Source organism: Cibotium barometz, chromosome 21 (genome assembly GCF_041138505.1).
Source record: "Cibotium barometz isolate CiBa-2024 chromosome 21, ASM4113850v1, whole genome shotgun sequence".
NCBI classification, from domain to species: Eukaryota; Viridiplantae; Streptophyta; class Polypodiopsida; order Cyatheales; family Cibotiaceae; genus Cibotium; species Cibotium barometz.
The window spans coordinates 25,468,349-25,486,599 of NC_141066.1; positions in this window are offsets into that span (position 1 = coordinate 25,468,349).

Consider the following 18,251-nt stretch of genomic DNA (forward strand, 5'->3'; position numbering starts at 1 on the left):
AGGTGGTCAGCTGAACCCTAACAAATGTCATTTGGCTCAGGCCAAGGTAACTCTACTTGGTCATGTGGTTTTTGAAAATGGAATTGAGACATATCCTACAAAAGTGGAAGCTTTGCTCTTATTGGAGGCACCTTAGAATGTGAAGCATTTGTTGACATTCACTCATAAGGTAAGATACCTTGCCATATTCATTTATCTTTTGTCTTAGGTTTTATATCCATTGCAACAAGCATCCCAAAGGGATCCCTTTGTATGGCAAGACAAGGAGGAAGAGGCCTTTATGCAGGTTAAAAAGATCTTGAGCACTTTGCCAGTGGTCATGCCTCCCTGAATGGAGTAGAGAGTTTTTTGTGAACCCTAGTGTGGGTGTGGATGTTATAGGTGTAGTACTGTTACAAGGAAAAGAACATTCCTATATGAGGCCTAAATATTTTGTCAGCAAAACAAAAACATTAGGAGAAAGGACATATTCTGAAGCAAAGCTAGTGATGGTGGCTATGGGAAATTCAACTCTTACTTACTCCCAAAGCCCTTCACTATACTGACCCATTACTCTCTCCTTCCTCATCTAATTTAGTCTGACATTACATCCAAGAGATTATCTAAATGGTTGATTGAGCTGTAAGAGTTTCAGGTCACTTGTATGGTGGAAGATAGCACAAGAGCTACACTAGTAGATATCTTAACATACAGACAGAATCATGTGGTATTGAAGGAAGAGACAGTGACAAAGAAGAAAGTGCCGAGGTGGAAGGACCCTGAAGGAGGATTGACAAATGCTTTTACTCTGTTTTTTGATGGGGCTTTTAAGAGAAGCTCAAGAGTGGCTAGTGGAGGAATAGTCTTGTTAGATCCAGAAGGTAAATTAGTTTTGCAAGAAGGGATTAAATTGCAAGTGCAGACCAGCAATGAAGCTGAGTATGCTACCTTAGAGTATGGACTTCAACAGTATATTCAAAAAGGAATTAGCAAGCTTGTCATAAAGGGAGATAACTTATTGTTCATCATGCAACTTCAGACTGTCTGGAAAGCCAAGAATCCCAAGTTGAAAGAATGGTGTTTTCAAATAAGAAGGATACTGCAGGGATTTCAAGAGGTACAAATTAAACATGTGAAGAGGGAGATAAACCAAGCTGCGTATGCATTAGCAAAAAAGGGGTTAGGCAAGGATCTGGGTGCATATGTCATCACTGTAGCCTACCCCAACTACGTTGGAAGGGAGAATTTACAAGAAATCGAAGATTTTTTGCACACAGGTCTTGTGCCTTCAAGCTTATCCAAAAGGCAGAGATATGGTTTCATAAAGAAATCTCTGTAGTAGTACACTATTGTGAATGATCAACTTTACATGAAGGGCAAGGATTTAATTCTGAGAAGAGTTCCAACCAGGGAGGAGATCTATGCCATTATTGCCTCCTGCCATAAAGGGGCCTATGGAGGGAATTTTGGCTTGAACCTAACACTAAGGAAGATCTTGATTACAGGTAATGTATAGCCCAACTTGAGAAAAGAAGATCATTTGGTACAGGATTTGTGAGCCCTGTTAGAAACAAGGCAGGAAGGTGTTGCATCTTGAGTTAAGGAAAACTATTGTATCATATCATGGGATTTTGAAAAATGGGATTAGATGCAATTGGTCCTCTACCCACTACTGCTAGGGGCGAGACCTACATCTTGACTGGAGTAGATTATTTGACCAGATGGGCTGAGGCTAGTTGTGTGAAGAGTATTACTACTAAAGAGGTGGTCAGATTTATTTTTGAAGATATCTATGCAAGATTTGGTACGCCATTAGAGATGTGACAGATTAGGGGCCTGGATTTAGAGGGCGGATTGTACAAGAGCTTATGTAGAAGTTGCATATCACACATAGGTTTTCAACTCCTTACTATCCACACTAATGGGTTGGTAGAGAGATCCAATGAAGAGTTGTGTACTGTGCTCACCAAGTGTCTAGAAGAGCATCCCAAATAGTGGGACTTACATGTGTCCTCGGCTCTGTGGGCTTACAGAATAGCTGTCAAGACAGCAGTGAGTTTTCACCTTACCACCCGATCTTTGGAAAAGAAGCCCTCATGCCCATTGAAGCTGAGATTCCTAGTCTACAGTTTCTTCTAAAACACCAGGAAAGGGTCTTAGATGAGTATAAAGAAAGGTTGATGGATCTTCAGAAGAAGCTATAACTGGCTAGAGAAGAATCTTTGGACCACTATATCCAGTTAAGCAATAGGAAAGTTGAGCTTTTCAATGAGACAGTTAAGGATAAAGGTATTAAAGAGGGAGATTTGGTGCTCTTATACAATAATAAATTAGACAACACATTCCAGACTAAGTTCCAAATCAAGTGAGAAGATCCTTTCAAGGTTATACACATATATGAGAATGGTACTTATCAGCTTGCAGATTTGGATGATAAGCTTCATTCAAAAAGGATAAATGGTTACAGGCTAAAGCCATATTGGTATAGAATCATGATAATGCAAAAAGATTCTGAGATATTGGAGATAAGCGTGCATGATAATGCAGCTACTTCAGAAGAACATGGAGAAGCTTGTTGGGACTTGGATGCACTCTTTGATTACGATTGTTTCAATGAGCTAAAAGAATTTGGTCGAGCATAAATTCTCTAACCATGGGGGGTCTGGAAAATTATGATAGGTTTTTTTATAGCCCAAGGGGTATGTCCAATGGTGGTTTCCACTCCAACTCTAGGATAAGAAAAAAATAAATAGAGTATGGTTAGGAACCTTAGAAGGTAGGGGATTTGTTGCATGGTCATCTGCGAATTACAAAACTAGTTGTTATTAAGGTATTAAGTGGAGGGAGGATTGTTGCATGGAGAATACCTTACCAGGTTGGGTAGAATAGTTTAGGTGTGTGTGCATGGAGAGAGCACATTGCATGAAGAGGCGAGGAGGAGAGAAAGCTATATTATGTGAGCGCTTTGTGTTTGAAGAATATGTTGAGAAATATGGTGCCAAAGAGCACAAGGACAACATGGAGTGAGTGTGAGAAGCCACATCACCAAGTAATAATTATCCCACATGCAAGAGAAATGCTAAGTTGTACTCTCTTCATATAAAAAGGGGACATTTCAAACAATGAAATACAAGTACAACATTTCAAGTCTTTTTATGAGTACAAGTTTCCATCTTGTAACCTAATTGAACTTGAGTCTAAACCTTAATTTGCACATACTCATGATGAGTTTTTTTCATTTCTATCCACCTTAGTTTAGTATTGTGATTAGTGTAGGATTAATTTATGATTAGATAAATATTTTGTTATTAGGGTGTGTAGTTAGGAGAGCTCGATCCATAGTTTCAACATGGTATCAGAGCTTAGTTCTAGCTCTCATACTTTAGGTTGAGTTCATTAACAAAGTAATTAAGTGTTAGGTTTTGGTTGAGCTGAATTGTTTTCTCAATCTCAGTAGCATAGAGAAGAGAGGAGCAGTTTCTTCACTCAGCCAATAGGAGCACTCTATCTACAACAATCAGAGCTAGTCCATTCAAGCAAGAATAAAATTCAAACATAAGGGATGAATAACACTACAAAGGCGGCCTTGACAACATCAACAACACCTCAATGGCACCTAATATGGGCATCTCCGTGGCTTCAAATGGGCTACAATAATTGTGGTGTAGCAAGGCATAATCAGCATGCAATCAACACACAACAACAAAAGTAGAAGTTTTGCTTGCTAATCCTAAACAGCACACACACACACACACACACACAGAGAGAGAGAGAGAGAGAGAGAGAGAGAGAGAGAGAGAGAGCACAAAGTTTGATAGAAAGAGAAGCCATTTTATAGCAACACAACTACATGGCAGAGGTGATATTAACCACGATTAAGCAATCAAGCAGGGGACGTCCCTGCTCATGAGCAACACGGCATTCTGCCCATAACCTTAGCACTAAGCTTCTTGAAAGCTGCGCACAACAAAACTAAGCAGAAAAAAAGCACAGTGTACAGCAAAAGAGTTGCACAGAGAGCGAGAAAATAGCTTGCTTACAACAGCAGCAAACGATGAAGGAGAGTAGAAGGACCAGGTCTTCATTGTATCAACAGTAGTGCTGCACACTGATGTGTAAGCTAGTAAACAATATAGTGAAGGTAGCAAAGTACCACCATCTCACAACACAGTAGTAGAGTGAGCGCATCTTAGGGAGGAGCAATCTCCTTTGTCTCAAAGGTGAGTTCTTTAAAAATAGCAGCAATCCCCTTTGCAACAATAGGCCGAGTAAGCTCTTCCACAAACATCTAAAGATAAGGTTCTTTTTTTTTGTCATGGTGTAAAGGAGTCCTCTTTACGAGGCTATTCATATGGGCACCAACATGGCCATCGGCAACCTCACTCGAATAAAAAAAATTATCTTGAAAAAAATCTTTGTAAACGGCCAAAGGAGCATGCTAGCTTGGATGGAATGAATCAGATAAAGGACCCACTAAAGGGGCATTGTGTTTGGCCATGAAGTGCCTTGCGCAAGCACAAAGGTGGGCCTCTCCACAAGACTGTAGAAGAAGAGAGAGCATCATGCAATGTTACTGTAAATGAGAGAGAGAGACGACATCATGCAATCTTGCAATCCAACTCTAGTGAGCAAACTCTCACGGAATCCGTTTACAAAAGCGAATGGACAGACAAAGGGAGTTTTTGGCAAGATGATCGAATCGGCATGGCATATCTCATCATCAAATGCAAAATAAACTAGAAACAAAACAAAGTCATCTCACTTGGGTGATTCAAAACTCTTGAGAATAATAAAGGGAGAGAGAGAGAGAGAGAGAGAGAGAGAGAGAGAGAGAGAGAGAGAGAGAGAGAGAGCTAACCTTTCGGTTACATGGCACCCTGTAGTTTCTACCATGGCTCGTGAGGCATGTCCAAATACCATCCCCGATATGGTGATGCTCTTAGAGGCTTCATGTAATCAGCTTCGCGGATAGAGAGATCCACATCCCTCCACCATGCATCTTGCTCTATCGTTGGAGAGCATGCTGGAGACCCTACGTTCCCTTGAAGACGTAGAGTCTTTGACAGCATGGCTAAAGACATATAGTAGGGTGGACGAGTACGTTGTGGCTTTTCTCATGGAAAGGCATCCTGATTTCCCTCTATTAGAGAGAGGACATTACAGCTTTTCATTCGTGAGGATGGAGACCCCACATTCCCTTGATGACGTAGAGTCTTTGATAGCATGGTTAGAGACACAGTAGAGTGGACGAGTACGTCGCAGCTTGTCTCATGGAGAGATATCCTGACTGCCCTCTATCAGAGAGAGGACATCATAGATTTTCATTCATGAGGATGGGCACAACTACAGGGCCACTTAAGGTGGCTTGGTGCACCTATGCAGCTATGGTAGCCCACATTCTACCGCGATATGTGGTGTGCTTGCCATGCGCGAGTGACGTAGCAATGCATCTAGCACACTAGACTATGATACCACATCGAGGTCAACAAAGTACTGGATGAAGATAGCATTAGCACGGTTTCGTGCAACAGACCTGGAAAGGTATTTCCCATGAGAAGATGTCTCATGAGAAACACCGTAGGGTGGAGTGGCAAGCACACAATGTCATCAGTATCACCAAAGTGAGAAGTACTGGTAGGAAGGGCATGTGCACCACATCGAGGAGGAGTGGCATATCAAGGTCATTAGATGGAGGAGTGGCATATCAAGGTCATTAGAAGATGTCTCATGAGAAACACCGCAGGGTGGAGTGGCAAGCACACAATGTCATCAGTATCACCAAAGTGAGAAGTACTGGTAGGAAGGGCATGTGCACCACATCGAGGAGGAGTGGCATATCAAGGTCATTAGATGGAGGAGTGCCGAGCTCATACATGTCACCCAAGAGATACGAGGAAAACTCGTGGTGGGGTGCGCTCGAGGGTGGACAGGCACTAGGTATAGGAGTGGCAAGCTCATGGGAGACACCTGAGAAAGTAGTGGCAAGCTTGGATGGTCCATCCAAAGATGGAGAGGTGCCCAATGGAGGAGTGGCTAGCTCATGGTGGGAAACACCCAAGAGACAAGTGCCAAACTCGGAGGGTGTGCCAAAAGGTGGAGCGACACTGAAGATAGGAATGTCCACCTCATGGGTGGTGCTTGAGGGTGGAGTGACAACCACATGGGCAAGGTGTAAGGGAGGAGTGGAAAAGGGATAAAAATAGTGTGGAGAAAGAATTGTGGGAGAATGAGGATGACAAGGAGGTGGAGTGGGGTTATGGGAAAGAGATGGAGAATGGGTAGGGGCTCGGGGGGTTTACTATATGTATTACATGCGTTCAAGGCCTACTTTAGAAACCCCTTATCTATGAATTTTTCATGAATAAAACACATCCTTTTTCTATTCAATCTGTGAATATCCCCTTTAAAGTGGTAGCCTTATGTATGTAAAAAATGTGTAAAAAAGGTATTTAAAAAATCCCTTCTGTGTTGAGCCCACATGCTACGCTTACATATTTATGAGTGACCCCCCCGAGGAAGGAGGGAGGAGATGATGCCTCATCAATCAAACCCGCCATGGGTTGCAATGTTCAAGCCCTTGCTTTGCACTAATGATCTCTTCTTCTCCTATCTTCCATATGCGAACCCTTGCTTGCTCCCCATGAATAAGGTGGATTGGGGGATTTTGTTGCCTATTACTTTTTCTACTCCTACGACTTTGTGAACCTATGCTATGATGTAGGAAAAAAGAGATTAAGCATAAAATTGATGATAATTAAGATTAAAGTAATACTAGAACAAGATTAACATAAGCTTGGAATGGAGCTATCTCCAAAGTTGGTAAAGCTCTAAGAATGAGGGAGACTCAAAACATTGGGCTATAAATACCAAGCTAGTTAGAATTTCATTGGTTAGATGAGATTATGGATTAAATCTATATTTCTACCAATTTATCTAATCTTTTTATAAATAATAATAAATTCTTATAAAATACTAAAAAATATTAAAGTATAATTATAATATTTAGAAATTATGAATTAATTAATTATTTTAAGTAATAATTATTATTTTTTATTTATTTAATAAATATTTTTTATATAATACATATATAATTTATTTATACAATACATAAAATTTATTTGATTAATAAATAATATTAAATTTTCTTTAGATCCATTTATAATACATATTTTAATTTTTCTACCAAAAAAGATTTTTAAAAATATACATTTTTAAATAGTAAGAATTTATTTAATTATATCATAATATTCACTTTATTAAAAAATAATAAATATTTATCTTTTTTCAATAAATAATATTTATTTGATTTAAAATTATTTTTTTCCTTTTTTAGAGGAGAGCGTTAAAATTATATTACATAAGTTTATTTTAATATTTTTTAATAATAAATTTTTACTTTTTTTTAAAATTAAAATAAGAAAAAATGATGGTGAGGTGGCATTTTGCTACGTGACAAAATACTGCTGACATGGAACCTCCATGTGGGCATTCCTCATGCTCAAAGGTAAGGTGGCAATGCCATGCATGTATATGATGTGCCATGCCATATGTAGATATAGAAAGTCAACCAAGTTGATTGTGCTGAGACGGTAATTTATGACATTGACATTCTTGATTACATGGAAATGCCATGTATGCATGTGATGTGGCATGCCATGTAGGTTTAGGGAGTCAACCTTCTTGACTAAGTTGAGGTGTCATGATGATGACATGCTTATGTGGACTCTTTTCCATATGATGTGGCATGTACATGTAGGACTAAGACTATGTTGCCATAGCTCAATTTCTTGACAAATGGCATACTCTCTAGGTTTGGTGAAACACCAAGCCTAATAGGCATCCTTTGTTTTAGACTTTGGGTGAACAAACAGTGAAAATTTGATTAAGATAGCTGGAAAGTGAGCTTCCCTTACTCAAATTCACTCTAAATTTTTTTAATTAAATTCATCTTGACAAGTATTTTGATCCACAAGAAATTGAAGTACAATGAGGGTCATATTAAATTTATATAATTAAATTGTTAAACTTCTACAAGCTCTCTAAGAGACTGAGTGAGATTTCTATAGAAGATCGGAAGAAATTCAACCGTTAAAATTGCAATTCGACAATATGGCCACATTCTAGACATATTTTTCTCTTCACCATTGGATCTTCAATGATGAGCTTTACATTTGCCAAGATCTCAAGAATAGAAAATCACATGTTGCTTTACAATATATAGTGGAGAGAAAATATTTATAAAAATAGTTAAATATCTAAAAAAATCTCGGTAAATCAAGTTAAGCTCTATGCAATGTGTTCTTTTCATGTACGAATTGGGATAATCATTGGACTTGGGATGTAGAAGAAGTAAACATTTTATATGTGACATATACTATAGTAAAGAAAGTTGGAAAATGCAAATAACGAAACTTCCGTGCAATGAAACAATCCCTAAAATAAATTGGATTTCTGATCAAGGGGTGCCATTTAAATACCCACTTTATGTATGATGTGCCCCAAACACCATGCCACTAAATTCCAAACATAACCACAAAAGATTGGACCTTTAAGTTGTGAAGATGCCTATTTTGAGGCTACCTTCAAGGCGCCCAACTATAAAGTGTCCCTTATCTTGCAACCACCATGTTCAATCATGTGATGTGCAACTTTATTAACCAGATTTACTCCAAAGCATCCATGAAGGGTGAAAGTTTGATATCTCTAATAAGTACGTATCACATTCTCTCTCCAAAGCATCCATGAAGGGTGAAGATTCCACGTATCTAATAAGTACGTATCATTTGAAATAAAAATTCACATATCTAATAAGTACCTATCATTTGAAATAAAAATTCATTTATAATACGCCGTGTATTATAAAACAATCGGTTATACTCATTAGATAACATTTTTGGGAAAGTTTTTGAAGGGAACACTATCCACATGAGTAACCCAATCAACCATATGCATATCTATACAACACCCTTAAACATTTATACTTAAACTCCTACTACTTGTGGCTCATCCTTTCATCTCACCCCAAGGCTTCAAGTCTGAGGGAAACCCTTTTTATCTCTAAGGTGCATATAATGCTAATTCAAATGTCAAATGCAACCATGTATATCTAAATCAGAGTAATTCATAAGGACCAAAATATCGTGGTATCACTTGACAATCAATATTTATGAAGGGCATGTAGTAAGGGATGCATTATGAGTTTTGAATTTTCTTACAGTGATAATTTATAGTCTGCATTGATAATACTCTCATCAATATTGTATCTAGTAATTCACGACACAGATTTGGTTTCCAAACATACAATGCTTTTTATTATAAATGCAATATTTGTAGCCTACATTGATAATACTCTCATCAATATTGTATCTAAGGCATTAGCACATAGATTTGGTTAATAAACATATAATGCTTTTTATTAAAAATGCAAGATTTAGTGTGTATATGATGTAATGCATGCATTCACATAATAAATGAAAAGTGTGGTGCGATAATGACTTCCAATCATCAAGCCCACACAAATGCAAAGTTTAGCTCACAAATCCACTAATCCTCTTCCCAGTCACTTAAACAACTTTTCCAAATAAAGAAAATTGTAGTGATAAGAATCCCTTAACTAAGCTTAAAACATACTAATCATCAAACATCAGCTAATTCTAATCGTCACGATACAATGGTATGTACATAAGCTCCATGTAACCATGTATATCCAAATCATAGTAATTCATAAGGACCAAAATATCGTGGTATCACTTGAGTATCAAAGATGCTTCTAAATGTAAAAATTATGCATACCATTGCAACATGTGAATTTTGACCAAGAAATGTGACATGACATTTTTAAGCACACTATGGAAATAAGACATTTTTATTCATAATTGATTTTACATGCTTTGATATAAAAATACTGACAATCAATATTTACAAAGGGCATGTAGTAAGGGATGCATTATGAGTTTTGAATGGCATGTAGTAAGGGATGCATTATGAGTTTTGAATGTTCTTAGAGTGATGATTTGTAGTCTACATTGATAATAGTCTCATCAATATTGTATCTAGGAATTTACCACACATAGATTTGGTTTCCAAACATAAAATGTTTTTTATTAAAAATGCAAGATTTGTAGCTAATCAAATATAAGATAATGCTAATCATCACGATATAATGCTATATACATAAACTCCATGTTCTCAAGAAATCCAAGAAAAAAACTTGTCCATGTTCTCCCCTTCCTCAATGCTATATTTCATGAGAAATCGGCTTATGTATTGACCCTTGGTTGTTTACACTTGGGCACCTAAGTTTTTATGAGTAGCTATATGTGATCTTGTTTAACTAGGTGACTCTTGAACACCCTCCTTAAGGCTACAAACTTTTCCATGCAATTAGCCCCACTACCCCCCTCTGCCCTCTCTTGCGCGCCTGTAGGAGGAAACTCCCAACAAACTCGCCACTCTCTCCTCCACTTTTACCTCCCCTACCCTCTCCTATGCTTGTCATGTGAGAACTTGGGTCCTATGGGAGGTGGTGATGTCCTTAGAGAAGAAGAGAACACGCAAAAGGAGCCTGAAGTGATGAGAAATTTGAATGGGGAGTCTCTACAGCACTATGTGGATGGAGGATGACATCGATGAAAGCCTGCAACCTAGTCTAGAGGGAGGGCGGCAGTGGAAGCCCTTGCAACGTAGCCTGCACCTCTGCATCGAGGGAGGGTAGGGTAACATGTCAATGTGGGAGGCGCCAGCTCAAGCTACAGATGAGGGCACCGTGCATGCGGTGGCGAGGCAAGTCAATGTTGAGAGTAAAAAAAGCCAATGCATGGCACACAGAGAAGAGAGCTGCGTTATATTATATATAGAGGGTACATCTCTTCCTCAACATTAGTAACAAAGTTTTTAATTTCATGAGAAAAAAAACTTTGGTCAATGAAGGTTGTTTTTCACTTGCACGAGACACATATCATGGAAAGATGACATGATACAATATATAAGACTTTTGGCCTTAGTGTTTTGGATAATAATTTGTTTAAAGTATATAGATATCCTTTCACATGTGGAGATTTAATATGTTTCCAAGCCACCATATCCTTATCCTACCTTATAACTAGGGAAATTTCTCTCCTCAATTGATCAACAAAGGTTTCTTTCTACTTACACTAAAAAAAAGGATTGTTGATAAAAAAAATGATTAATTATACACATATCATGGAAAAGGGATGTGGTATTTATCATCTTGCACATATATATATATATAAGACTTCTAGAAGGCATTCAAATAATTCTTTTTTGAAGATATAAAAATATCCTTCCAACGTGTGGTGATTTCAAGCACCCATATTCCCCTATTTGGTCATAACTATGGAAAATTACCCTTCTTCATTAAAAACACATTTAGTTTTAATAATTTGTGTAAAAGAATAAAAATATAGTAAAATATAAAGCTAATGAAAGTAGATTGATATCTATTACAAATTCATACAAAGACTCAATATCCATGAAAGATGCATACAAAGATATGTAATGTTTTCATGTGAGTAATTTTATTATTCTTGAATTAGCAAACACTTACCATCTTCTCATTCTATGAAGTATTTCTTTAACAATGCATATAAGCTTGTGAATCCCATTCTATTTCTATTTTCTCCACTTTGTCTTCACTCTAGTTAGATAATTGAAAACTCTTCCACACATGAATATGCTACAACAATGCATAAGAGTAATTTAGAAGATGAACATTAATATATTAAGATATGTATCCCTTCATATTTCATTGCTAGCACTAATTGTACACATGTACTAAGGTCATATATTCAAGTTAAAAGCTTACCTAGCCTTTCAGTGTCATGGGAACTTCACCTTAGAGCCACCAAATGCAACTCCCCAATGCGGGTGTGCTAGCTAGCACATTATATCTACTTCCTTATTCCATTGTCACACTGGAGAGCTCCATGGGGGAGCTAAAGCTTCCTTATTCCATTGTCACACTGGAGAGCTCCATGGGGGAGCTAAAGCTTCCTAGGTGGAGGAAAGAGGTAGATCCCTACACTATGGACGAGAGGGAGAGATGAAAATCTCAAGCAAGTAAGAGAGATCCAATAACCAAACCCTAATCTAGCATGGACTCATCAAGAAAGCATAGAAAGGCAAGAGAAAACAAGCAAGAGGGTTGACATAAGAGCTTACAATTATTCTATTACAAGGTTGATGATTGTGTATTACATTATGCCAAAAATACCTTATATACAAATGGAATGTGTTCACACTAGACTTGCCCATGACTTAAAATAATCCATGGCTGTTATGTCTAGTCAAAAGAATGTATATACATGAAGTCTTAGAATTTTCTATTTAGCATTAAGAAAAAGGCCATCACTCAAAACCCTATAGAGAACTCTATCACATTCACCTACAAAGACATATAGGAAGTTGTTGATCGCTTCATTTGCTTACTACACTGCATATAAAGTCACCACCGGCTACACTCCTTTTCGGTTAACTTTTGGGGTACCCTTGAAATTTCAAGATCTTCACTAAAAAAAGGAAATATGATTGGATATATGTATAATGTTAGCCCGAGCGTAGATGAGCAATACTATCTACACATGTTACTCAGAGTGTATAAAGGCTACAAATCTTTTGAGGATGTACGAACAGTGAACGAACATTTGTATCACTGTTTTAAAGTTGCATGTGAAGCTAGAGGAATGCTGGAGAGTGATAAGGAGTGGTATCTTAGGGGGTTCACTATATATAAACCCTCTGTATCATGTGCGTTCAAGGCCTAGTTTAAAGATCCCTTATGTGTTTAATTTTTATGAATAAAACACACCCTTTTTCTATTCAACCTATGAATACCCCCTTTAAATGGTACCCTTCTGTATGTAAAAAATGTGTAAAAAGGGGATTTAAAAAATCCCTTTGTTGAATCCATGTGCTACGCTTACATATTTATGAGTGACACCCAGGAATTTCATAAACGTGTTCACAAATTCGTGATCACGTTAACAAAACGTGTTATTAACATTCTAAAACATGTGATCACAACATATATTCACAAGACTTGATCTCTTACCAGCCAAAACTTACTATTCCTGTAAACCCGCCGGGATTCTTTGTTTCTCGACAGCCCCGCCGGGAAACAAAGAATCCCGACGGGCATATTTCTTATTAATAAAAGGCGTCCGACACCCTTCAGCCGGCTTTTTGGGAAGATTGTCCTTGTTTTGGGGGCGTCACATCTTTCCTGAAGTGCTTATAGAGCTCCCGGTTGGCTAGGAGCGTCCTCTAGGGAAGAACGTCCTTATCTTAGGGGCTATTATCTTTCCTTGTTGGCACTCCTAAGGCTACTGAGCCACTAGTCCTCAATTCTTTGAATTTTGGGCAGAGTGTGGTTCGTAGAGCTAATACTCCCGGAGATTTACAGACAAAGTTGGAGTCACTTCAACTTTGCGTTCGAGCAGCGCAGGTAGTCTACCTTATTCTGCTCTATAAATGGTTTGATGGAGCCAAGAGTACTCCTTAGGGGTTTGTATTGGTTCTTGATATTTGATATAGTCTTTATTAGACAAGGGTCTATTGTCCTATACTAGAGTGTTGGGCAAACATAGATCTTTGATTTGCTTTGTCAATGTTAGAGTCTTAATAGAGAAGGTCTTTAGTCCACTAGAGTATTGGGCAATCATAGATCTTTGATTTGTGTAAAGTATCCTTGATTGGGTACGAAAGACATCCTTCATCGGGGGTGCAATGTGCATTGTATGCATGCTGTCAATTACATATATCTTAATCTTAGAATACACATTTATGCATTCGTCTTGTCTTGTCGTGACACTAAAAGTCTAGCAAAAATTAATATCTACGGTTCTGTAAGTTGAAAAATAAAATTCCTATGGGCAAAAAAACTTTCAGTCATCCTTTGCAGTTAGCATGAATCGTCATGGATGTCTTTCTCTTTTAAAATAAAAACAATAAACAACATATATGACGATCAACATATATGACGATCTTTTATTTTTGTCAAAATAGATTCAAACTAGTTTCAGATTTTTGCTTGGCTACATTTTAGCTTTTCAGTAATCACTTGGTTTTTTAAGGCTTCTATATTTCTGTGGTGATATATGTTTTGTAATATGTGAGTGGCTTTGTTGTTACTTCATTTGTGTATTCATTATTGTATGCTTGCTTGAATAGGTTATTTGAGATGGAAGAAAACGTTGGACCTAGCGATACTTCTAATAGAGCCCAAATTCAAAATAGCAGAAAAAAAAGGCACCTGGGATAGAGTGGCAATATGCAATTAACATCGGTGACCGATTCATAGATTGGGAGTGTAAGCTATGCCACGCAGTAAGATCAGGTGGGGTCCCTCGATTAAGAGAACACTTTTTAGGTGGAGTGAAGAAAAAAAACGTGTACCATTCTCCAGTCCCGAGAAAGAAAAGTCCTCTTGAAGTACTTCCATGCCAGATGGATTCAAGCGCATACACCATTACACAGTGCTACTTATATGCTAGATCTGAATACTGGAATATGGATTTGATGTCTAACGTTGAGGTGGTTCAGGATTTCTACACAGTGGTTAACACTTTTTATGACAATGTTGATGATCGTGTAAAATGTATAAAAGAGATGTCCTGTTTTCGATTGAAAGAAGGTCTTTTTTCCAACTCCCTTGTTCAACAAATGGCTAAAGAGCAACCTGCATGGAAGTGGTGGATGATGAATGGTGGTGAGCACTATGCTTTGTTGCGCAACCTTGCGATGAAGGTTCTAGGCCAGTGTTCTTCGAACTCAGGCTCAGAAAGAAACTGGAGCATGTACAAATATATTCACAGCACTATTCGCAATCGACTTCTTACAGACCGAGCTGATAAACTTGTTTACATGTATTGCAATGAAAAAATCTTGCAACACATTGAAAGCGAAGAATATGAAGAAGATATGTCCAGATGGATGTACGATTATGATGATGTAGAAGACGAGCACTTTGATGTTGGACCTACGTTGTGCACTAGCCTTGAGATAGAAGATAATCTGAGCATTGACTCGGATGAGCTCAATCAAGCAGATGGGAGAGTAGACAGTGAAAGGATTTTAGAGCACGATGTTGACATAGGGGAAGAAGGAACTTGAAGTTCCTTAAAATTAAGTTCATTATATGAATTATCAACTCAAATGAAAGATTTCAATTTGTCATTACAATTTGTCATTACAAAAACATTGCCATTACGCAAGAAGTGTTTGTACATTTAGCTTTCGTCTTGAAAGAGATTGCGAAGTACACTAGGAGTAGCAGAGGGTGACCCCGGTGGTTTGTATTCATTAGCCATACCGAACATAGCATAAATACCACGGTTAATTGCTATGCCGCACAATGCACATGTGGACACATTCTGCATCTGTCTCACCAAGCATATCAAGTGATAGTAGTGGCCACATGGTAGAACATAGTGGCCGCTCCAACCGTCGAATGGTTTGTAGCACACGGGACATTACGAGGTGGAGGAACTAGTAGCACCGCTAGCAGCCCCCACAAGCTCAAGATGCATCAAAAAATGTGAAATATGATTCCCTTGACGCATAGTATTTAAACGTGCAGATAGTCCTTGCATATCTTGGCTAAGCCGGGTGAGCTGCTCTTGAACCTGTCTGTTGGCCGGCGGGGGGGAGTTTGGGCCTATGACAATCTCATTGCTTCTTGCTCCTTCTCTGTGAGCTTTGCCCCTAGGTTGTCTTTAACCGCGTTCAGCTCTACCTTCCACCACATGAGAGCAAGCTCCTCTCTTGTGAAGGAGGTCACTGTCTCTTCACGCAAATCGTGGGTGTTGACCGTGACCTCTCTAAAAGCGAAGTCCACAGGCATTTGCAGGACAAACTGGGCATACAGCATCTTGGCAAAATATAGTGGAGCATCTGCATTGTGGAGAGGACGACCGTACACTTCTAAGAATATTCGTTCGGCATTATTTCTGATGTCGTCTTGATTGCACCACGACACCTTCCACCTTCCCTTCTTGATCTCGCCATCTGGGCATGGCCATATCTGTTTAATCATATCTGTGGTTATTTGTTTGTTGATGTCTTTCCATTGGGCATAAGAAGGGTTTGCCCATTTTGACAACCGACACGACGTTCTAGTCGCTTCACGAGCAGTCAATCCGTGTGCAAGGGATTTCATGCGCTCGTACGACTTCTTAGCCATCTCGTGGCGCTCGTTCGCTTGTGCGTCTCTCATGTCTGCACGAATAGAGGACAAATAAAGATGGCTTTAGGCTTTTAATGAACTATAAAATAAAACGTACGACAAATTCATCATTATCCTCAAAAACTTAATTTTAAACACCACGGGATGAAAGATGAAATGCAAAGACTTGGAAAGTATCCACTTAACATAAAAATACTTCAAAACATTGCACACACTAGAAAACATTGGTCATTCTTCAAAGTAAGGCGGACACCATGTTCAATTACATAATAGGATTAAATGATACAGATAGCTCCACCAGCGGCGGACGTTGCACCCTTGCTGGTTTAGTCTTAAGTGATCTAAAAAATTCTGCTACTTTCAAGAGAGACTTTCTCTCATCACGATTAGGCAAGCGCATCCAATTTTTGACTTTATATATAATTGCGTCTATGGTGGCTTTGTCGTGTGAGTACTGTCGCCCACCACAACTCCTACACTTTCCTCCAAAAGTCATATAACACCTCTAATAAATATCCCAAGGCGAAAACATCGCTCGTCGCAGGAGTGTATGAATCTTCCAAGAGAGGATAAAAAATATCTAGAGCTATCCATGGTCGCTTGTTCCGCTCCCTGTCAGCATAAGCTTGAGCCTCTACCACCTTTTTGGATTTTTACTGGCTTCGAATATAAAATTGAGCGATACTCGCTTTTTGGGCGCTCTCAGCAGAAGGCCCCAGTCAATGATACCAATGCGTGCTTTTAAATCCTTGTAAAATCTAGCACAACATTGAAGGGATGTAGGTCAGTGTGAATGATGCTAGCCATGTGTGCGGCTGCTAGGCCATCCACCAGGGCATGCATAATGTGAGGCATATTCAAAGCCACCTCCTTTATCTGAGCGAGCTGCACTTGGCTTAATTGTATGTCAGCAGGCGGGGGCTTTTTCCATCCCTGATCCAAGCGGTACATCGCTCTGGTAAACTCACTGTATCTGAAAGAAACCTTCAAGAGCATGTCACCCAGCAAGCCACCGTTATATAACAGAAAAATAGTGATCCACGGCGATTCCTTGGTGAAGGCTATGCATCGCACGATGGACGGGTGTAGAACCTGCATGCCCTACTCTGCCTGAAAGCTCTCAAATCTTGAGCTGCCTTCTCCCTTGTAAAGCTTTCCGCAAAAAGTAACGTGCTCTTGAAGAAATGAGATGCCCTGGACCTTATACTCCTTCACTGTGCCAAAAGCTCCTGACCCTATTGTTTGCCCCTCGATCAAGGCCTCATGTGGAACGCCGATAAGGTGTGTACATCGCTCATTGAAAATGGTACGCATGATTGCGCCCGTCCTTGTCACATCCGGTTGTCACATCCGCCGGTGCAGCGGGGGGCGATGCGCACTCTTTTGGGAAGTGTGTCTGCAGAAAGAACTCTCATACGTTTGCTCTTCACCTTCTACTCGTTCCATGTTACGTCCCACAGTTTTAGACGGCGTAAGTCGGCAGAAGGTGGTGCGGCATCTCTGAGATCCTCGTATGCCGAACGCATACTCCCCAAGATAGTGCATATCCTGTGCTGGTAGTCAAAGTCGACTAACTTCCGTCTTTCACACAATTCAGCGTTGCCTTCGCATCTAAGACGACGCTGTGCATTTTCCCAGATCTGCACGACGAGGTCTCGTGAGGATATCTGACTCATTAGTCTTTCTACAGCTTCTTCTGAACATTGTGACACTATGATAACTGCCTCAGTGCGAATGGCTCGCAGGATGATCTTTCTCTCTTCGGTGCAGAGCATGGTGGCCATCGTCGCAAATCTAGCAAATATCTTTAGATACAGAACAAAAATCGAATATCAAACAATAGTATTGAAAACAACATCAAGCAATACATCAACATGTTATCCATTTACGTTTTACACTAAAACAGGTAAAACAACCGTAACAAGTGTATCACATTAATTATCATTGATCAAACAAAAGAAGCATCCATTGTTGCACATTCACTGAACTGCTACCACCAATCAAGTAGATCAAGAGAAACATATGAGAGAGAGAGAGAGAGAGTATCAAGACATAGATAGAGAGGAAAGGC